Genomic DNA, 24,086 nt, shown 5'->3' with positions numbered 1-24,086 from the left:
CTTCCGCACATGCAAACAGATGCAAAAACATGGATAAATGGGATATGATGACATCTGGGAGGGTGTGCAGGGGCACCCATAGTCAGCACTACCAGTTTGCATGAACTGGATAGAACCAGCTAAATACCACCATTGATGGTAAAAGGCCGGTAAAATTAGGATTCAGATTGTTAGGGGGAATAGGCTGTCTGTAAACTGCTTAGAGTAGGCTGTAACACACTGTGAAGCAGTATATAAGTCTAAGTGCTATTTATTTATTTATTTATTTATTTATTCATTCATTCATTCATTCATTCATTCATTCATTCATTCATTCATTCATGCATGAATGCATGAATGCATGAATGCATGAATGCATGAATGCATGAATGCATTTATTTATTTATTTATTTATGCATTTATTTATGCATTTATTTATGCATTTATTTATGCATTTATTTATGCATTCATTCAATCATCCATCCATCCGTTTATTTGTTTATTTGTTTTTTGTTTATTTGTTTATTTGTTTATTTGTTTATTTGTTTATTTGTTTATTTGTTTATTTGTTTATTTGTTTATTTGTTTATTTGTTTATTTGTTTATTTGTTTATTTGTTTATTTGTTTATTTGTTTATTTGTTTATTTGTTTATTTGTTTATTTGTTTATTTGTTTATTTGTTTATTTGTTTATTTGTTTATTTGTTTATTTGTTTATTTGATTCATTCATTCATTCATTCATTCATTCCGCCCTTCTCCTTAGGAGTCAGAGCGGCTTACAATATGTTAGCAACAGCACTTTTTAACAGAGCCAGCATATTGCCCCCACAATCCGGGTCCTCATTTTACCCACCTTGGATGGAGGGAAGGCTGAGTCAACCTTGAGCCGGTGATGAGATTTGAACCACTGACCTGCAGATCTAGCAGTCATCTTTAGTGGCCTGCAGTACTGCACTCTACCCACTGTGCCACCTCGGCTCATGCCGAGTGGAGTATAGATTTATTTCAAGCTATTTAGCTTCATCAGCTAGCCATACCCATATAGGATTCGAACTTGGGCTGTTTGCCTTGTTTAGGCAGCACTTTTAATCTTTAAGCCACAAATTCTCCCTTAACAGCTGAGCCAGGGGAAAGATTTAATGTTTTTCTGTCGAGTCACCTGGTACACCCAAACATGGAAGGGAGCATACTGCTAGCTGATGAGAACTAAACAGCTTGACATAAATCTATACTAGTCTCCCTTTATTTCTTTATCAGTTCTTTATAAATTTGAAAATATGATTTGTAGCTTGGATGGCTCCTGGAGTGCAGGCTGAAAGGTAAAAGGAAGAACTATGCACTCTTCCATTTTTGGGTACACCAGGTGAATTGACAGAAAAACATTTAATCTTTCCCCTGGCTGTTGATGAGACATCTTATCTCTGTCTGTTATTGCCCTTTGACTTACTGCTATATTTCTTGGAGACATCAAAGCAGCAGCAAAGGGAGGCTGGCAGTGAATAAAAGAGAAAGGGAAATGGATATTGTAAACGGCAGAAGGAACTGGGGTTCTTTCTTGAGAAAATGTCACAAAACCTTGATGTTGGCTTGTGAGAGGCTGAGAATGACAGTACTTTGACAAGTATGTATGTAGCTATAGGCTAGCATTTCTGAATGATGAAGAGAAACTGGGTCAGGCTCTAAGGGTATTATCACAGGTACAAATACATTTGCCGTATTGTTGACCTCTCCAGATTCCTAAGAAGTCAGTAAGGGGTGTGTATAAGTGCACTAGGGTGCCTTCCATCCCCTGTTCTATTGCCTCTCCTATATCTCCTATATATTTTCTTCTATCCTTATATCTTTTCCTCTATCCTTTCATTGATATATATTATTCCTATATAAAAACATAGAAACATAGAAGACTGACGGCAGAAAAAGACCTCATGGGCCATCTAGTCTGCCCTTATACTATTTCCTGCATTTTATCTTACAATGGATATATGTTTATCCCAGGCATGTTCAAATTCAGTACCTGTGGATTTACCAACTGTGTCTGCTGGACGTTTGTTCCAAGCATCTACTACTCTTTCAAAAAAATATTTTCCCATGCTGCTTCTGATCTTTCCCCCAACTAACCTCAAATTGTGCCCCCTTGTTCTTGTGTTCACTTTCCTATTAAAAACACTTCTCTCCTGAACCTTATTAACATAATCCTTTAACATATTTAAATATTTCGATCATGTCTCCCCTTTCCCTTCTGTCCTCCAGACTATACAGAATAGATTGAGTTCATTAAGTCTTTCCTGATAAGTTTTATGCTTAAGACCTTCCACCATTTTTGTAGCCCGTCTTTGGACTGGTTCAGTTTTATCAATATATTTTTGTAGGTGAGGTCTCCAGAACTGAACACAGTATTCTAAATGTGGTCTCACCAGTCACCAGCGCTCTATACAGCGGGATCACAATCTCCCTCTTCCTGCTTGTTATACCTGTAGCTATGTTATATCTTCTCTTCTATTCTTTCTTCAATATATTTTACTATGAGCATACTATGGCATGGGTGACACAAGTGGCACATGGAGCCATATTTGCTGGCACGCAACCCATTGCCCTTGCTCAGCGTTAATGTGCATGTGTGTGCTGGCCAGCTGAGTTTTGGCTCACACAGAGGCTCTAGGAGGGCGTTTTTGGCTTCCAAAAAGCCTCCAGGGGGATGGGGGAGGCTCCAGGGAAGCCTTTAGAGCCTGAAGGAGGGTGAAACATGAGCCTACTGGGCCCACCAAAAGTTGGGAAACAGGACATTTCCGACCTCTAGAGGGCCTTCGGGGGTTGGGGGAAGCTGTTTTTACCCTTCCCAGTCATTGAATTATGGGTGTGGGCACTCACACATGCATGATAGCAGTCATGCATGCTCTTTTGGCACCCGAGGAAAAAAAGGTTCGCCATCACTGCTCTATAACCTTCATTGTGTATTGGATAAAATAAATAAAATAAATAAAATAAATAAAATAAATAAAATAAATAAAATAAATAAAATAAATAAAATAAATAAAATAAATAAAATAAATAAAATAAATAAAATAAATAAAATAAATAAAATAAATAATAAAATAAAATAAAATAAAATAGAAACGAAACGAAACGAAACGAAACGAAACGAAACGAAACGAAACAAAACAAAACAAAACAAAACAAAACAAAACAATATTTTCGAGAGACACACTGAACATTGGCAAAACACTTATTTTATTTTCACACCCACAAAATAATCCATACCCACAGTTTGGCCATCACTGCTTACGTCAGCGTCAGCATCAGCATGCATGCACGTGCTGTCCAGCTGATTTTCAGCCTTCTTTTCGGCCGTTTTCCTTCTCCCCAGGCTTCAGGAAAGTCTGCTGAATTCTGGGGATGGCAAAAAACAGCCCAATGGGCCTATCGGAAGTATGGACTTCCAGTAGGCCCATTGGTGCATTTTTCACCATCCCCAGGGTTTAGAAAATGTTCCTGAAGCCTGGGAATAGTGAAAAAATGGCCCAATGGGCCTACTCAAAGCCCAGAGGCTTCAGTAAGACCTGTGTGCATAAATGGGAGCAGAGCATGGGGGGGGCGCGTTGTATGGGGGGGTCAGCATAGGGGTTATGTGCATGCACAGGGGAAGGCCACTGCATTATGGGTGTGGGCACACGTGCACACGCTTTTGGCACTCAAGCCAAAAAAGATTCACCATCACTGGCCTAGAGGTTAATCCATCTGCCTAATATGCAAGTGGCCCAGGTTCGAATCCTTGGAAACAAGCAACCATATTATGGAAGATGAACTCTTCTACTGGGATGTCTGAAATGAACCAATTTGGCTATACGAGACAATGGAAGTATTATGAAAGTGATAATGAGGTCATATCTATTGAAACAAGCACGAAGTCTTGAGAATTTAGGAGTTTGTTGTGGTCTCAGGTCAACTTACTCAGACTGGGTGAGGTCAATTAAAAAAATAAAACAAACCTTCATTAAAATCCCTTAGGGGAAAGCACAGAGCAGTGGGGAGCAAAATTGGAGGTCACATAACAATTAACCTGTGTTTACACTGCCAAAGCAGATAAGGAAAATGAAATGGACATCACAGGCAAAAATGAATTCCAGTGTAGCTCTTCTGGATGATTATAAAAGAAGAATGAATCTTCTTCTTTTTTTAATGTATGAGATTCCAAGACTATCAAGTATTTCACAAATACATGTTGGGGTTTTGGGGGGTATATTGTAGATCAGTGTTTTTCAACCAGTGTGCCGTGGCACACTAGTGTGCCGCGAGACATGGTCAGGTGTGCCACGAAGCTCAGAGAAAGAAAACGAGAGAGAGAGAGAAAGAAAGAGAGAGAAAGAGAAAGCAAGCTAGAGAGAGAAAGAAAGAGAGAGAGAAAGAGAACAAGAGAGAAAGAAAGCAAGAGAGAGAGCAAGAGAGAGAAAGAAAGAAAGCAAGAGAGAGAGAGAGAAAGAGAGGGAGGGAAGGTGGGAGAGAGAAAGACATAGAGGGAGGGAGGGAGAGAGACAGAAAGAGAGCAAAAAAGAGGAAAGAAGGAAGAGAAAGAAAGAGGGATGGAGAGAGAGAAAAAAGAGGAAGGGAGAGAAAGAGAGAGAGAAATAGAGCGAAAGGGAGGAAGAGAGAGAATTTTTTTGTCCAATATTTTTTTAGCCGCGCCCCCCCCCCCCAACTCAATGTGCCCCATGGTTTTGTAAATGTAAAAAATGTGCCGCGGCTCAAAAAAGGTTGAAAATCACCGTTGTAGATGACGCAGATCTTTTAGGAAAAAGTTGTATAGGAGTTTCCAACAGCATCATATTAGATTTACAATGGATGAGTGATTGATTAGATTTATGCTGTGATGGGCTGTTGCCCCCACAGGGGTGGGGGTGGGACGGGACCAGTGGGGGTAGTAAGTTAATGCAGTATTTATTGAATACTTAATAGTTTTTTAAAAATTGTCCTTCCTTCTCTAGTACATAAGTATGATCCATAATTACTTTTAAAATAGGAAATAATTAAATAGTATGTTTTTAATCATTTTAATCATTATCTAGAACCAAACGTTTATAGCAATTGAAGAAAATTGAGCTACTTGCCTAATCTGTTATCATACTGAACCTTGTGGGTTTAGTACAAAACCTTAAAATGTTACTATGCTCCACAACAAATAATGCTGCCTATCATTTGTCCTTTTTGTGACTATTCAAATAATGTGACTTAATGAACTGAAAAAGAGTCCAAGCACCTATTTGAAAACTTATCTTGGCCGGTGAGCCACTCCCACCCTGTCATATGACCTTTAAGCCACTCCCACCTGGTCACATGGCTGACAAGCCACTCCTCCCCGGTCACATGACCATGAAGCGACACTCACAAAATAAGCCATGCCCAAAGTGTGACAGTAAAAATTTTGGCAGCCCATCACTGCACATCTCCATTTGTGCTCCCACCCGTACCAGGTGCAACTTACTACTGACTTCCAGCATTCATTACAGCACAGAGCCACCACACCTCTTTATATAATGGTGAGATGAAAATAATATGAATGTGCACTTCTCAAACTAATACATGAACTAAACCATAATGGTTCTTTTGACCTGTAGATCAGACAATCTGTCCAATCTAAATACAGTGCTACCTCTACCTAGAATCGCCTCTATTTACGAACTTTTCTAGATAAGAACCGGGTGTTCAAGATTTTTTCACCACTTCTCAAGAACCATTTTCCACTTAGAAAACCGAGCCTCTGAAACTGTAACCGGAAAAGGCAGGCAGAAGCCTCTGTGGGGCCTTTCTAGGAATCTCTTGGGAGGAAACAGGACCGGAAAAGGTGGGGAGGAGCCTCCGTGGGGCCTCTCTAGGAATCTCCTGGGAGGAAACAGGGCCTCCACCCTCTCTGTGGTCTCCCCAATTGCACACATTATTTGCCTTTACATTGATTCCTGTGGGAAAAATGGCTTCTTCAAGAACCTGGTCATGGAACGAATTAAGTTCGTAAGTAGAAGTACCACTGTATGCTTATAAAATTCATTAAAATATGCTACCCTTTTGGTCTGTTTTTGCTTTTTTTACCAGTTTGCAAACCATTGTAAAAACGGATATAAACAAAGTTGTGTTTAAGCGGAGCTGACAGATTCATCTACTGCCAGCTGCAGGTTGTACTTGAAGGCTGATCTCTTCGAGCAGAAGTGCACTCCAAAAAGGTTTGCATGCAGCTAGGAAAAAGAAATTAAACATGACTGCATTTCATTTACATGTTAATAAAATTAATACTGCTTCATTTGGTGTACTCTCCCACTCAAGGACTGAATGATTTTCTGTTCTCTCACATTAAAAACGACAATTCGGTGAGATCTTTTGGGGAGGCCCTAAAGGACATGCTCAAGAACTGTTCATTTCTGTTTAGAGTATTATAGGCATAGTTGCAAATACTGCATTTATTCAGCTTTTCACTTGTTCAGTTTCTGCTTCTAGCTACTAGCCCCATTATGATAGGACAAGTCCTAGCATAGTCAGGGTTGCCATGTGAATGTTTTTAAGATGTAAAGAAACAATAAGATGATTCTTCTTCTTTTTTTAAAAATAATTATTGGTTTTCAAATATATTTTAAAACAGACAAATAGATAACCACAAAAGACAGACACCTTAAACCAGTGATTTTCAACCTTTTTTGAGCCGCGGCACATTTTTTACATTTACAAAACCATGGGGCACATTGAGTTGGGGGGGGGCGGCTAAAAAAATATTGGACAAAAAAATTCTCTCTCTTCCTCCCTTTCGCTCTATTTCTCTCTCTCTTTCTCTCCCTTCCTCTTTTTTTCTCTCTCTCCATCCCTCTTTCTTTCTCTTCCTTCTTTCCTCTTTTTTGCTCTCTTTCTGTCTCTCTCCCTCCCTCCGTCCCTCTATGTCTTTCTCTCTCCCACCTTCCCTCCCTCTCTTTCTCTCTCTCTCTCTCTTTCTTTCTTTCTTTCTCTCTCTTGCTCTCTCTCTTGCTTTCTTTCTCTCTTGTTCTCTTTCTCTCTCTCTTTCTTTCTCTCTCTAGCTTGCTTTCTCTTTCTCTCTCTTTCTTTCTCTCTCTCTCATTTTCTTTCTCTGAGCTTCGCGGCACACCTGACCATGTCTCGCGGCACACTAGTGTGCCACGGCACACTGGTTGAAAAACACTGCCTTAAACAATAACAACAAAGAAATAAATTATAATATCAGCAAACATTCAGTATTTTTGCATTGCTGCATCCGATATTTCATTAAGTCCTATAATAATATACATATTAATTAATTACAGTAATATTCATATTATTTCATATAATCACAAAATCCCTATTCAAATCATTCATATTTATATTCTTTGTTAATCTGTATATATCTTTTGTAATCTTTTTATTTCTATTTCTTAACTCAATCCATCTGTGCCATTTTGCCCATATTTCATGATACTCAGAATATTTTTGCCCCTTAATTCCATCATCAGTTTGTCCATTTCAGAACAATTATATATTTTATTAATTACTGCTTTTTCTGAGGGGTTTTCTGTATTTTTCCAATGTTGGGTGAAGGTAATTCTGGCCGCAGTTGGAATATGTAATATTAGATATTTTCCGGCTTTACTATATTGCTTTATTATTCCCAATAAGAACACTGGAATTGTTCTTATTGGGAATAAGATGATTCTTTAATCTGTAAAAATGTTTGTAGAGATTCTCAGTCATTCAGGTCATGGTTGTCCCCAAAGTGCTTTTTCAAGCAGCAACTAGCCTTTTTTTTACTTTTGAAGATGTTTCACTTCTCATCCAAGAAACTTCTTCAGCTCTGACAGGATAGTGGGGAATGGAAGGATTTATGTTCCTTGCAGACAGCTGGCAATCTGTAAGGACTATAACAGTTGCACAGAGAACCAAAAAGTCCAGATATATTTCATAATGTCCCCAGATAAATGTTAGGATAAAGTTGTCCTGAATTTACTGGTTAATATTTAAATGGGAGAAAAAGCAACAAACTACCCAGGGTTTGGAATTTAAAAATTAATTACTAGAAAAAAACCATTTCGATATTAAGAAAATTGCAGCAGTGTCTCCAAGAGATTACTGAGAATTAGATTTCAACCAAAGATAGATAAATAAATGTTCATCGTCTAATAACTGATTCAAAGATAAATCCTAAACAAAATACTGAATAGTAGAGTTGAAAGGAATTCTGGAGTTTCAATCTAGTCTAACCTTCTGCTTAAGCAGGACAACCTATATCAGTGATGGTAAATCCATGACTCCAGGTGCCACAGGTGGCACATGGAGCCATATCTGCTGGCACACAAGCAGTTGCCCTAGCTCAGCTCCAATGTGCATGTGTGTGCCAGCCAGCTGATTTTTGGCTCACACAGAGGCCTTGGGAGGGCGTTTTTGGCTTTCAGAGAGCCTCTGTGGGGATTGGGCAGGGCGTTTTTACCCTCCCCTGGCTCCAGGGAAGCCTTTGGGGCTTGTACATCGTTCGTGGCCAAACTCTATGAATGGTGTGTATGCATGTGATTGTGATTGTTTTTTATACTATGGGTTTTATTACGGGGTTCGTTTTAAAATTATATTCGGACTTCTTTTATTGTTGTATCTTTTTGTATTGTTTTATATTATTTTGCAAGCTGCCCTGAGTCCTTTGGGATTGGGCAGCATAGAAATCGAATAAATAAATAAATAAATTTGACACTCCTGTCATGGAGCATCCCAGGTTATTTTTGGAAGTACAGATGGATCAAGCAAATCTTTCCCCCTTCATAGATGGTGCATTTCTATTGAATCCATTGCAATCCCTGAAAATTTAGTGCTCTTAATATTACTTTGGATAAAATGGTTGACCTCTAAACAGAAAAATGTCTCTGGTGGAAGAAACATTTCTTAATCTTCTGAATAAATTACGCTAAAAATTTTTTTTTCTGACTATAGGCTTTATAGATTTGGGTATAATTTTTCTATGATCTCTCTCTTTCTCTCTCTCCCTTTCTCTTTTTAGCAGAGCAAGGGGAGAGTTAGTTACAAATCGGGAGAATGAAGAGGAACTTCTTTAGGACACTGAAAATGACCTTATCAAAGGCTAACTTCGTTTTATGAGCTTTTCAAAGACTGCCTGCATATCTTTAGACTTTTCTTTGTAGCCATAAAGGTCAGAAGCTAGCTTTAATATATTCTTTTTAAAGGAGAGATTTAGGTGCTTAAATTCAGGCAGTAAAAGCAGCACCCCATATTTAATAATTAGACTGCAACAATATACAGTATGCTCATGTTCAATAGAAAGAAGGCCTTTGAAATAGGGGATGATTTAGCTCTATTTGAAAATTGCCCGAGCCATGTAGAAATTTCCAAGATTTTTACAAAGTGGCAACCTTTTTCAACCTTTTTCTTTTCTTTCTTTAAGAGAGGGTTTTTTTTTCTAAATATATACCAAAAGACACACTACACTTTATATAACACACACCTTTAATTAAACCTCTACGTAATTCAGTCCACCTCTTTTTTTAATGAGCACCTAATGTCATTGATAGCTAGGCAATATAAACAGAGGGCTGTGAAAATATTTATTGACCTCTCGCATCCTGGACATAAACTGTTTCACTCCTACCCTCAAAATGACACTATAGAGCACCACACACCATGACAACTAGATTAATGTGACCAGACGTCCCGCTTTTGGTGGGACAGTCCCATTTTTGAAGGATTTGTCCCACGTCATTCCTGCTTTCCAAAATGTCCCAATTTTTGAATGGAAGAGCGGGATGGCCAGGAGGGGAGCTTTAGAGGATCTTCTCTGGGTAACCCCCAGGGCTCCTGAGCCAGACCGGAATGGGCGGGCTAGACTGGGGAGGCTTGGAGGGGATGCTGCCGCCCAGGCAGAAGCTGCAGTCGCTCGGCACCGCCGGGACTCCTCGGGGGCGTTTTAAGGCCAGGATAACTTTTCTCCGGCCAACTTTTCCAGCCTGTTTCCCAGTCCCCCGTCAACCTCACCGCTGCCACCACCTTGCCATGGCCCCGCAGCCAGACCTGCTTCGTCCCTTCTGCAGCGCTTGCCTCGCACCCTCCCCGGGCCCTTTGCATGGCTGAAACTTCGCTCCCGGAGCGTAAAGCCAGTTCGAGTTGCGCCACGGCGATTTCCTGTTTGCTGGAGCCATCGAGAGAAAGAAGCAGTGCTGCTTCGGGGAGGGGAGGAGCGGCCGCCTCTGCCACAGGGCCATTCCCCCCCCCCAGAAGACTTAATCGCTCTTCTCTTCAAAGCAGGAAGATGCGGGGTGGAACCAGATGGAGAGATGAAAAGGTGGCCAAGAGCAGGCAGACATTTTGTGCGCACAGGCACATGCGAACATAGGAATAGGGGCGCGGGTCTCTGCAGGTGATGCTCGCCCAAGGTTTGGATTGCTTAACCCTAAGGTTCTCTAGACTCAAGGTCATGGTTGCCCCAAAGGTTTGTTCGTTCGTTCTTTCTTTCTTTCTTTCTTTCTTTCTTTCTTTCTTTCTTTCTTTCTTCCTTCCTTCCTTCCTTCTTTCCTTCCTTCCTCTCCCTTCCCTCCCTCCCTTCCTCTATCTCCCCTCTTCCCTTCCCTTCCTTTCTTTTTTTCTATTTCTCTCTTCTTCCCTCCTTCCTTCCTTTCTCTCCCCTTCCTTCCTCTCTTCTTCTTTCCTTCTTTCCCTCTTTCCTCTCTCTCCCCTCCCTCTCTCCCGTTCTCTCTCTCTTTCCTTCTTTCCTCTTTCTTTCTTTCTTTTATAACAATAGCATTTAGAATTATATGCCGCTTCATAGAAAAAAAGAGAGAGGAAAGAAAACAGAGAAAGACAGAGGGACAGAGAGAGAGAGAAGGAAAGAGAGTAAGGAAGGCAGGGAGAGAAAGAAAGAGGGAGAGAGAGACAGAAAGAGAGAGAAATAGAGGGAGGAAGAGAGTTAGAGAGTAAAAGAAAGAGATTTTTTTTGCTCCATATAAACCAAATGTTTAATCACTCAGAAAGAGTGCTGGCAACCAGATAACTGAAAATAAATTATTGCATTCTCTACCATTCAGTCAGAACTGAAGAAGCTTCCTGGATGAGAAGCAAAATGTCTTCAAGGGAAAAAAAAAGCTCATTTGCGTCATGAAGAAAGCACCTTTGGGTCCTTGTTAACGGGTTGAAAACTGTTGTGATTCAGCCTGAGGCTGCTCAGGGACCAGCTGTGTCTCTGCTGGCTCCATGCCCGGAGGAGGAGGACAGCGAAGAGGAGGAGGCTGAACAGTCGGACGGGGGAGAGGAAAGTCAGGAATGGGACGAAGGAGAACAGCATGAGAGCCCCGGGGGGGGGGGGGGCTCTCCCCAGCCAGTAGCTTGGAGTCATTAGGTGATGACGCACAAGCCGTCATTGACATGCGACAGAGACGTTCAGATCAAAGAAAGGAGCAATTAAAGAAGTATTATCAGCACTGAATTAGGAACAGCTGGGCTTGGGTGTGGTCCTCCTTAGCAGGGTTTAAAAGGCAGGCAAGCCCTTGAAGCCATGTGGAGTGTTATCAATTGGAGTTACGGTGTCCTGCTTTGTTCTTGACGGCTCTGTTCCTGGCTTGTGGAAGACCCGTGGGAGGTGTAGGTCTGCTATCTACAGCCTCATCTTGACAGGAGGAATCCTGTATTGCTGCATGGACTTTTGTCTTCGTGGATATATCTGAAGATACAGCGTTTTCCTGTTTGTAAGGATATTTTCTGTTACCTGTGTTTTTCTTGAATTTTATAAACTGCCTTTGCCTTTTACTGGTGTGTCTGGCTTCTCTTTTTGGGTTGGTCTTGGCTTCTGGAGTGACCCAGACAGAACAAAAACCAACAAATTTATATATGAAACTAATTGGAAGGAGATGTAAAATAGAAAAAAGCATTTCACACAATGCATTATTAACCTGTGGAATTATTATCACACAACATGACTTTGAAGGAGATTGAACAACTTTATGGATGTCTATAGATTAGTCATTGAAGAGTGATTACTCTTTGAGGCTCAATGTTACTTCTGAATTTAGGGCACCGAATGCAAATTGCCAGGAGACCAATCAAAGCTGGGTAGTTAACCATCTCCTAATTTTGAATACCCTAAATTCATGTGGTTGACCACAAAATATGGGATTCAATTAATTTTGACCTGATTCAGGAAGTCTAATATTTTGTCCTTATGGAATGAATCTGAACAACAGTTAGTTGAGTGAGAAATTATTTAGCAATACATAAAATATAATTCTGAACTGATTTACAATAAGAAAATGTGTGTCTATTTAGAAGTACCAAATAGAAATATATATATGTGTGTATGCATATATATTTGGGTCACCACGATGTAAAAATGATATTGAGACACTAGAAAGAGTGCAGAGAAGCACAATGAAGATTATTAAGGGATAAGAGACTAAAACATATAAAAAAGAGTTGCTGGAATTGGGTACATCTAGTGAACAACAGGATCTGGGTGATGGTAGCTCTGTCCCAATATCTCAGGGTATTATCACAAAGAAGAGAGAGTCAAACTACTCTCCAAAGCAGATGTCTTCAAACTTGGGAACTTTAAGTCCTGTGAACTTCAACTCCCAGAATTCTCCAGCCAGCTGTGCTGGCTGGAGAATTCTGGGAGTTAAAGTCCACAGATCTTAAAGTTCCCAAGTTTGGGGACCCCTGCTCCAAAGCATCTGAAGGCAGGACAAGAAGCAATGGATGGAAACTAATCAATGAGAGAAACAATCTAGAAAAAGAGAGACATTTCCTGTTAGTTAGGATAGTTGATCACTGAAACAACTTGCAGCCAGAAGTTGTGAATTGTGAAGGAAATTAGACAACTATTTGTCTGAAATGGTATAGGATTTCATTCCTGAGTAGTGTGTAGGGGTTTCTACTAGAAGACCTCCAAAGTCCCTCCCAATTCTTTTTACACACACCCCCACACACATATGGGGAGGGAGAGAGGGAGATTAGATAAAAAGATATATCGATTCATCAGTTTTTTGTTCCGTATAGGCAGTCTGTTTAATGTATCCATCTCTCCATTAAATTCCAAGAGATTTGGCCAGACAAAGAGAAAAATATGAAAAGAAACAATGTCTTAATACAAGACTCATCAAGAAAATGGATTAGAAGACAATACAGCTCCCCTACTACCATATTCTTTTTGAAAAATATATTTGACAGTCTATAAATGAGTATTCTTTGCATCCCTGCTGAGGTAGCTGGGAAAAAGAATAAAAAAGCTGTTCAATATTTCCTGAATAATCAAAGACAATATGCTAGAGTTTTCTCAAATTCAGTGAGAGACCTCCCCCATCACCATGGCGTACATATATATAGGGATTCCATATTCTAGACAGGTTCTCCATGTGGGGTATAGTGATTAAAAATTGCCCTCTATTTTCTCCAGAAAGGTGACCTTGAAATATGCAGAAACCATTGCCTAGGCAAAAGACACAAATAAATAACTAAATACAAAGGAACAAGCTATTCAGAGGAACAAACTTCAAGAGGTGGCTCAGGAAGGAGGAGTAGAGTCCAATAGGCAGATCTGCAAGATTATGTTATTATGGTTAATCACAATAAAAATGTCACAGTTCCGACAGATGCCCTAATTAACTCATGAGTCTCCAGCCAAGTTTCAAAAGAAATCCAGTTATTTATTAGGAGCAGGATGTTGGCATCTACTTTTCAACTCTGGTCAACTCTGTTGCAAGTGATTTACTGCTCAACTTTGACCCTATTTTCCCCCTCCTCTCAGTCTGTGTCATAAATCACATTCTCCAAGGAGGCACTCCTGGCGGGCTGGAGGAAACACACCTCCACAAGCCAGCTTTGGTAATCTGAGATCCAACCTTAGAAGAAGGTATGAGTGGAATGTGCTTGTCCCTTGCTGCCCATGACAACTGGAGAACAGACTTGAAATGCTTTGCGAATTGACAAAAAGTAGTTTTAATCCTTATGTGAGTTGATTTCCTGGTCTGGTCTATCCAGTGGGGCTGACAAAAAACACCTTAGGCCCTTTGTCTTAACCAGGTTTTTCTGGTTCTTCTCAAGATGGCTATTTAGTGAGGAGACAACTTAACTTTTTGTTGAGATTATGGTTAATGACAAGAAAAGTAATTTTAGCTATTTTGTGAAGTTCATTTCCTGATTTGGTCTATTCAATGGAGCTGACACAAAGGTCTTAGACCCTTTGTCTCATAAACCAGGGTTTGGACCTAGGATAGACCTCTCAAGATGGTGGTACAGCAGGTAAAGTGCTGTACTACAGGCCACTGAAGCTGACTATAGATCTGTAGGTCAGTGGTTCAAATTTCATCACCGGCTCAAGGTTGACTCAGCCTTCCATCCTGGGTAGAATGAGGACCTGGATTGTGGGGGCAATATGCTGGCTCTGTTAAAAAGTGCTATTGTCAACATGACTCTAAGGAGAAGGGCAGCAAAATAGATAGATAGATAGATAGATAGATAGATAGATAGATAGATAGATAGATAGATAGATAGATAGACAGACAGACAAACAAACAAACAAATTTACTGAGGAAACAACTTATTCAGCCTTATGATGTTTTTGGCTCATTCTCATAATCTGCTGTAACATTTTAAAAAATAGATTCATTTTTATTAATCAATGGAGTGGGTATTTTTCTGAAGGTGGAGAACAGGTGAACCTCTTACATTTAAGATATCTATCTGAAATGTTTGTCTTGTGATCTACAGAACTATACCTAGGCAATAATATAGCTATATTCTAGGAAAAAAGCTATCAAGCATTATTTGTTTCCTAAGTTTCAAAGACAGAAAAGTGACCATCTCAAAACTAAATTAAGAATCATTAATCATTATTTATTTATTTATTTATTTATTCATTCATTCATTCATTCATTCATTCATTCATTCATTCATTCATTTATTAGATTTGTATGTCACACCTCTCCGTAGACTCGGGGCGGCTAACAACAGTGATAAAAATAGCATATAACAATCCAATACTAAAACAACTAAAAAACCCTTATTATAAAACCAAACATACATAGAAACATACCATGCATAAATTGTAAAGGCCTAGGGGGAAAGAATATCTCAATTCCCTCATGCCTGACAGCAAAGGTGGGTTTTAACAAGTTTACAAAAGGCGAGGAGGGTGGGAGCAATTCTAATCTCTGGGGAGAGTTGGTTCCAGAGGGTCGGGGCTGCCACAGAGAAAGCTCTTCCCCTGGGTCCCGCCAAACAATATATGTGTTCAATGTGCAAATGAATAGAGGTAGAATACGACCAAGCATTTGTAATAACTTGTAGACATGGGGTGGTGTCATGCACGCATTGCATCATGGGTACCAGAATGCATGCATGCTATCGCTCACCTGCACAATTTCAGCACATTAGGACAAAACGATTAGCCAACACTGGTATAGGGTTACCTGCCTGACCAGGGGTTTGGACTAGAAGACCTTCAAGGTCCCTTCCAACTCTGTTATTCTATTCTATTTTGTTCTAACTACCCTGTTTCCCCAAAAATAAGTCACCCCCAAAAGTAAGACATAGGAGAGGTTTCTCAGAATTGCCTAATATAAGGCATCCCCCAAAAGTAAGAGGTAGGAGACGTTTCGTTTCACAGCATTCCCGAACAGAACATAAATAACATATATTTGAAAAAAGTATAATAGTTGTACATGGAAATAATGGTACGGTAGTAGTAAGAAATTCTTGATAGGATTCACAGTTTGTCTGGTTATGCTGGTTTGTGATGACAACTAATGTACAGTACATGTATATAATAAATGTTCATTTTTTTTGTTCAGCAATAAATGTGAATACTTCTTAATTGAAAAAAAAAATAAGATACTCCCTGAAAATAAGACATATCTTTGGGAGCAAAAATTAATATAAGACGCTGTCTTATTTTCGGGAAAACAGGGTAGAAAACCACACTGTGAAATGTAGCACATGGAGAATTTTAGAATGTAACTTAGCAATAGCAATTACCGTATATATCGCTTCATAGTACTTTACAGCCCTTTCTAAGTGGTTTGCAGAGAGTAAACATATTGCACCCAACAATCTGGATCCTCATTTTACCGACCTTGGAAGGATGGAAGGATGAGTCAACCTACTGAGATTCGATCTGCCAAACTGCTGGCAGCTGGTGATCAGCAGAAGTAGCTTGCAGTACTGCATTCATAACTTGTGTTAATGTTGGTTCAAAAAAGTGTAAACTAGGAAGGTTTGGATGCAAATGTGAATTAAAATAACATTTGAACCAGTCTAGGTCTAAACTTCTTTTTCTTTTTACAAGGACTCTTACTATTCCTCTGCTTGCTCAGTGAGTAAACACAGGAATTGAACTTCAATCTGGATTTGCAAAGCAGAAGCAAACACAACATCATTCTAATTTAGCAAAAAATAAAAATAAATAAATCAGATTGTGACATTTAAAGGCGAATAGTGACCATTGACCAATATGCTAATCTAGTTTTGGAAAGTACCATATAATCACAGAATGGGGTCATGAGGAAATAATATTTTTTTTAAAAAAAACACCACCTCTGTGACAAGATGATAAAGGCTACGCAGTTGGAATTTCATTGTGTAAAAAGGATTTTGTTAAACTGGAGAGGATCCAGAGGATGAATAACAGGTGTTTTTTTTAACATTCTTTCTTGTTGCCCTCCGATTGAAAATGAAGATGGCAATGTAAGAGAAAACGTGACTGCGTTGCAGTTTGAAAGCTGCTTATAAATACCTAGAAGGGATTAGTGAACAGAGAAATAAAACAGCAAAATCATTGAAGAGAAATATATTTCATGGGTCTGTTAAAATATGTGCACTAAGATGACCTACCATTAAGTTGGAGAAAAACATATTGTTGTGGTGGTTAACTCTGGACCAGCTCCTGCCCCAAGGACTGTGGATGTCGGGGAGACATCCACATGCTGCAGGCCTGTTTTGCTCCCGGTGGAATCTGCTGATGAAGGCTCCTCTGACCAAGAAGACATGAGTGACAGGGAGGAGGAGAGTGTGGCAGACAGCTCAGAAGGAGATCAATTATCTAGCTCCTCCTTGGATTCGGAACAAGAGTTAATGATACAGCCACGCATGCAGAGAGTGATGCATAGGCAGCAGCAACTGAGAGATTATTATCAAAGAAAATGAGGCCACCTGTGGTTGGGTGGGGCTGTGGTAATTAGTGAGGCTGCTATAAATAGCAGCCTGTGGGTTTGGCCATTGTGGAGGATTATCTGATCATTGTGTTTCGTGCCTGCCTTGCTGACTTCGACCTTTGAAGGTCGAAGTCAGCAAGGCAGGCACGAAACACAATGATTGAAAAGGACTCCTGATTTGTAAATTACAATGTCTAACAATATCACAGAGGAATATAGTGGCAAATTCCTTCAAATATTGTTATAGAGAAGTGTATGGCGTAAGTATGGAGTCCCCATGGAATCAAGTTCAAGTCAACAAAAACTACCTTAAGAGGATTTAATTATTTATTTTTGCATGTATTTGGAATAATTGCAATTTCTGAATAGAATTGATTTGGAGCAATAGAGTAGTTTAACTGGGAATTATTAGAACTCAACGAGTTATTTCAATCTAGACTATTTCAATCTAGGTAAATCAAGGGCAAATCAAGTTAAGTTGGAAAACATGTTCTTGGGGATAGATTCAATGGCAAATGACAAAGGCTCTGTAGAGCCCCTCATTCTATGAATACCTTTCTGATGAAGAATAAAATTTCATATTGGACAGAGTGAATATCATCAATCCAAGAACATCAAAAATATGGCCTGTTATTGATCTGATGCACTTACCAATTCATCTGAAGTAGAATTATCTCCAAATGTTCTGCTGACTGTTTTAAGCTTGATAACATCTGAAGAAGAAAGCAATCTTCTAGTGTAGAAAAGAAGTCACAACTATTCTAAACTTTAGCCCTTTCCGCTGGATAACATTACATGAATTGATAGATTTTTCTTTTCCATTTAGAGAAGAGAAGAGAGGGGAAGGGAAGGGAAGGGGAGAGGAGAGGAGAGGAGCGGAGAAGAGAAGAGAAGGATAACAGAGAAGAGATAAACACAATTGGAAGGGACCTTATAAGTAATCTAGTCCACCCCCCCCCCAAGAAGGAGACCCTAAACCATTTTGGACTAACCTAACCTAAACGAACCTAACCTAACCCAACCCAACCCAACCCTCCCATCCCATCCCATCCCATCCCATCCCATCCCAACCCAACCCTTTCCATTCTAGTCATATTATTTCATTCCTGCTTACTAGGCAATGAAGGTCAGAGTAAATGGTGTCATAATTACCTTGGTTCTTATCACATTGCTTGGTCTGAGAGATGTACAGTATTTTCTAAATTCCAGGATAAATCATATTCTTTTAGCAGCAATATTGGAAGTACATTAACTTGAGCCATGCAATATTTCTTTGGTAGCTGTATTATGATCAGGACAGCCATGAGGCTTTAATATTTCTATGATGGCTTTTTATTTGCTTTATTTTTAAACCCTCCTTTAAAGAAGAAAGGATCCATATTACAAAATATGAACTTGCTTTCTTTCCTGTTTAGCTTGTATTAACGCCGATGAAACAGTGGTAACAATGAAAACAGATTCATGTAAGTAGCAAGGATCAAACATGGCTGAATACCGCATTCAATTACTTTGCACAGATAAAATGTACTATTTCTTAGGGTTTATTGCATTTATTTATATCTTGTATCTTATCTTTTCCACTTTTCCTTTCTCGAGGCTACTTCAAATTATTCCGCTTTCCACAGTCCTTCATTACCTTATGTTGATAATTATTTTATCTTACAAATTATGCAATTTGTGCCTAGAAGATTATACTGCATTTGCTAAGATGTGGGGAACAATAATTGTTTCTTCGGGATCTGCTGAGTTTATTGTATGTCGTTATGTCAATGAAATGTGATTTTTAAAGGCCTAGCTAGCTTCTTCTTGAACGAACGATCAGTTGCAGAAAGAAACATAGAAACATAGATAGAAACATAGATGTCTGACGGCAGAAAAAGACCTCATGGTCCATCTAGTCTGCCCTTATACTATTTTCTGTATTTTATCTTAGGATGAATATATGTTTATCCCAGGCATGTTTAAATTCAGTTACTGTGGATTTATCTACCATGTCTGCTGGAAGTTTGTTCCAAGGATCTACTACTCTTTCAGTAAAATAATATTTTCTCACGTTGCTTTTGATCTTTCCCCCAACTAACTTCAGATTGTGTCCCCTTGTTCTTGTGTTCACTTTCCTATTAAAAACACTTCCCTCCTGGACCTTATTTAACCCTTTAATATATTTAAATGTTTCGATCATGTCCCCCCTTTTCCTTCTGTCCTCCAGACAGAATTCTATGTACCTCAGTAACTAGAAACTAGGCTTACATTTCAGAAATACATATTTCTATGTTGAACGTCTAGTTGGATAGTTGGATACCAACATCTAGTTGGATATAATTATGAAGAAAAGATGGATAAATCGGAGATCAATCAAAGCTGAATGTGAGTAAGTAGAATGACAGTGTTCTGACCTAGTCTTCACCAAATCATGCCCAGGGAGGGGATTGCATTATGGGTGTGGGTACACACATGCACAGTATTGTGTGCAAGCAGTAATGAGATGCTGCCCCCCCCAGTGGATAGTAAGTTTATGCACTATTTATTGAATACTTAATAGGTTTTTTATTGTCCTTCCTTCTCTAGTATCTTGGTATGATCCTTATTTACTTTTAAAATAGGAAATAATTAAATAGTATGTTTTATACCTATAAACACTTGAATCATTTGAATCATTATCTAGAACTGAACTTTTATAGCAATTGAAGACAATTGAGCTACTTGCCTAATCTGTTATCATACTGAACCTTGTGGGTTCAGTACAAAACCTTAAAATGTGACTGTGCTCCCCAACAAATAATGCTGTCTTTCATTTGTCCATCTTGTGGCTATTGAAATAATGTGACTTAATCAATTGAAAAAGAGTCCAAACACCTATTGAAAACTTATCTTGGTCGGTAAGCCACTCCCACCCAGTCACATGACCTTTAAGCCACACCCTGGTCACATGACTGTCAAGCCACTCCTATGCAGTCACATGACCATCAAGCCACACCTACACAATAAGCCACACCCACAGTGTGGCAGTAAAATTTTTGCAGTCCTTCACTGCATGCAATTATAACCTTTTGGCACCCGAGCCAAAAAAAAAAAAAAAGGTTTGCCATCACTGTCCTACACAGTTGTGAAACACTGGTGAAGGTTTTGTGTCGACACAAATGCAGGGTGAGAGAAGTGAGTTTCTGTTGGAAACACAAGATCAGGAAAAGTTGTGAGGCAGATCAATAAACTCTTCAAAGACTCCGGTGTTTCTCTGCTTTACCTCTGTCATTTAGAAGAAGCCAGGAAGGGTGGAATTGTCAATATTCCAGATTTTATTGGTTTTCCTAAGAAGATGAACAGTAGGCAAATGTTTAGGTTCTGGTCTCACGCCCCTTCTTTATGCCTCTATGCCTCTTTCATGTGGCGTCTGGGTGAGAATTTTATTGCTGTAGCAGATGGAGCATCTCAGAGAAAACCATAGATTTTTGTTCCTTGTGGTAGGTCTCTGAATTGGCAACCTGGTTGCAGATCATCTAATGGCTTTGGAGGCATTGAAGAGTGAATGTAATAGCTCTGTGGAGCTACTTCTAGTTGTCTTTGCTCGTTACTCTAAGCCAGTGAGCATCAGGGAGTGTTACTGTGGAAGACAATTGTAGCGCCAAGTAGGTTTCTTGCTACACTTCATTTTTCTTTACGACTGTTTATATTTAAGAACTCCTTTTTATATTATTTTGCATAGACCTCACATTGTCAACTCTGAAGCGAACCTGGTTGGGCTGTTTTGGAGTCTTCAGGCTGAAGAAGGGATGGAGGGGAGAACATAGTTAGATGGAGGTTTGTAGCCAAAGCAAAATAGTTTCCTGTGGGAACCAAGGGCATTCCAAGGTGGCTGGAAAGAGGAGGAGCACTGTATCTAGGCAGACAGCCAGCACCTCAAATGGACAATGTGACTGATTATTTGGGAAAAGGGGCAGGCGGGGAAAGGCACATACACGGAAGCAAAAATTCACCGAAATCTCTCTCACACCCATACGTCCTCTCATGAGATTTCGCTTCCTGTGCATGCACAGAAACAAAATATCGTCAGGACGCGCCCACCCGACAGTCACCCAAAGCTGCATGCACATCATTGTTTTTACTATCAGTGCGCAGTGTGGTCCGTACCGGTAAGGAACACAATACTGGAAAGGGGGAACTTTCACTTTTTAATCTGGTGAAAACCATGGGAGCTTTCAGAGTCAGTTTTCACCAGTTTGTGCCAATATGATATCTCCAATAAAACTGTTCTTTGAGGAACTTGCCTGCCTTGGAGTTCTGCTTCCTATAGAGTTATTATTTGGAACCCTGACACACATGTGATGAGATAGAGTGGGGGTTTTTTTAAAAGAGGGAGGGGTGGATTCTAGAGAAGTAAGAGACAACTCAGTTCAGATAGTTTGTGTGAGAGAAAAGGGTGAAGGCAAACACCATCACCCCATAAACCCAGGGTATAGCCGCTCATTTATCTATTTTTTATTTATTTATTTTGCCCAATACACAATGAGGGTTTTAGTGGGTATATATATACAGTGATCCCCCGGTTATTGCGTTCCCGACCATTGCGAACAGGTGCGCGGAAGTTAGCGTTCGGCTTCAGGAGACAGCTGCGAAGCGGTGCGCGTGTTTTAAAACATCGCAGCCGGCCTGGGGGGCTCGGGGGCTTCGCAGCTGTCTCCTGAAGCCGAACGCTAACTTCCGCGTTCGGCTTCAGGAGACAGCTGCGAAGCGGCGCGGGTGTTTTAAAACATCGCAGCCGGCCTGGGGGGGCTCGGGGGCTTGCCCCCGAGCCCCCCAGGCCAGCTGCGACGTTTTAAAACACGTGCGTGGCTTCTCCGCTGACTCCTGGCGAACTTCCCCGCTTTAGGAGTCAGCGGAGAAGCGGCGCACCTGTTTTAAAACGATCGGAGCCGGCCTGGGGGGGCTTTCCAGCAACCCCCAGGCCGGCTCCGATCGTTTTAAAACATGTGCGCCGCTTCTCCGCTGACTCCTAAAGCGGGGAAGTTCGCCAGGAGTCAGCGGAGAAGCCTCGCTGCTGCGGCGGAAGTAAAAACACCATCTGCACATGCGCAGGTGGTGTTTTTACTTCCGCAGCGCTACTTCGCGAAAACCCGCTCATTGCGGGGGGTCCTGGAACGGAACCCTCGCAATGATCGGGGGATCACTGTATACACATACACACACACACATAGAAAAATACATGATGATGGTTAGAGAGGAGATACTCATAGTAAAATATATTTAAGAAAGAATAGAAAAGAAGATATAGTAATAGAACATATCAATGACAGAATAGAAGAAGAGATATAGGAATAGAAGAAAGGTATAGGAGATATAGGAGAGTAATAGGACAGGGGACGGAAGGCACTCTAGTGCACTTGTACTCACCCCTTACTGACCTCTTAGGAATCTGGATAGGTCAACCGTAGATAATCTAAGGGTAAAGTGTTAGGGGTTTGGGGATGACACTATGGAGTCTGGTAACGAATTCCAAGCTTCAACAACTCGGTTACTGAAGTTATATTTTTTACAGTCAAGTTTGGAATACTTGGAATACTTTGAAACCTACTTAAACTTAATATTAAGTTTAAATCTGTTGTGTGCTCTTGTGTTGTTGTGGTTGAAGCTGAAGTAGTCGCCGACAGGCAGGATGTTGCAGCATATGATCTTGTGGGCAATAGATCTTGTTTAAGGCATCTTAGTTCTAAGCTTTCTAGGCCCAGGATTGAAAGTCTAGTCTCGTAGGGTATTCTATTTCGAGTGGAGGAGTGAAGGGCTCTTCTGGTGAAGTATCTTTGGACATTTTCAAGGGTGTTAATGTCTGAAATGTGATATGGGTTCCAAACAGATGAGCTGTATTCGAGGATGGGTCTGGCAAAAGTTTTGTAAGCTCTGATAAGTAGTGTGAGATTGCCAGAGCAGAAGCTACATAGGATTAGGTTTACAACTCTTGAAGCCTTCTTGTGTTGTGGCAGTGGGCTTTGGCACTTAAATCTTTTGTTATTATTATACCAAGGTCTTTAACTGAGTGGGGATTATCTGTGATAATTTGATTATTCAGTTCATATTTGGACTTCAGATTCTTCTTCCCAATGTGTAGGACAGAGCATTTGCTAGTTGAAATTTGGAGTTGCCATGTGTTAGACCACTCAGAAACAGAGTTCAGGTCTTTTTGGAGAGTAGTTGTGCTATCGGTGGTGTTGAAGAGTTTTACATCGTCGGTGAATAGGACACAGTTGCTTGTGATGTAATCGCAAAGGTCATTGATGTAGAGAATGAAGAGCATTGGTCCCAGTACACAAGCGGGGAACACCGCTTTTAACTGGGATGGGGGTGGATATGGTATTTCCTATTTTGGCCACTTGTTGTCTGTTTGACAGGAATGCTGTAATCCAGCTATGGAGGGATCCCGAGATTTATTCATTCATTCATTCATTCATTCATTCATTCATTCATTCATTCATTCATTTATTAGATTTGTATGCCGCCCCTCTCCGCAGACTCTATAGGATGCCATAGGATTTGAGTTTTAAGAGTAGTTTGTAGTGGACCACTGAATCAAAGGCTTTGCAGAAGTCGATATAAATTGCATCTATGGATTTCCCTTGATCTAGATGAGTTGTCCATATATTTTTACAGTGGAGGAGCTGCAGATTGCAGGATAGATTTTTTCTGAAACCAAATTGTTTGTTGGAGAGCAAATTATTCATTTCTAGATGAAGAGTAATTGATTTGTTTATAATTGATTCCATGACTTTGCATGGGACGCAGCATAGTGAAATTGGTCTATAGTTATCGACAAGAGAGGGCTCTCCTTTTTTGAAGATTGGGATGACCATTGCTTTTGATCATAGCTTAGGGAGTGTGCTGGTTCTGAAGGATTTTTCAAAAATTATGCTTAGTGGTTCAGCTATGGCAGAAGATAGCTTTTTTAGGAAGTAAGCACATAG

This window comes from Erythrolamprus reginae, chromosome 7, assembly GCF_031021105.1.
Source record: "Erythrolamprus reginae isolate rEryReg1 chromosome 7, rEryReg1.hap1, whole genome shotgun sequence".
Taxonomy (NCBI): domain Eukaryota; kingdom Metazoa; phylum Chordata; class Lepidosauria; order Squamata; family Dipsadidae; genus Erythrolamprus; species Erythrolamprus reginae.
Note: the sequence above shows the minus strand (reverse complement) of the source record.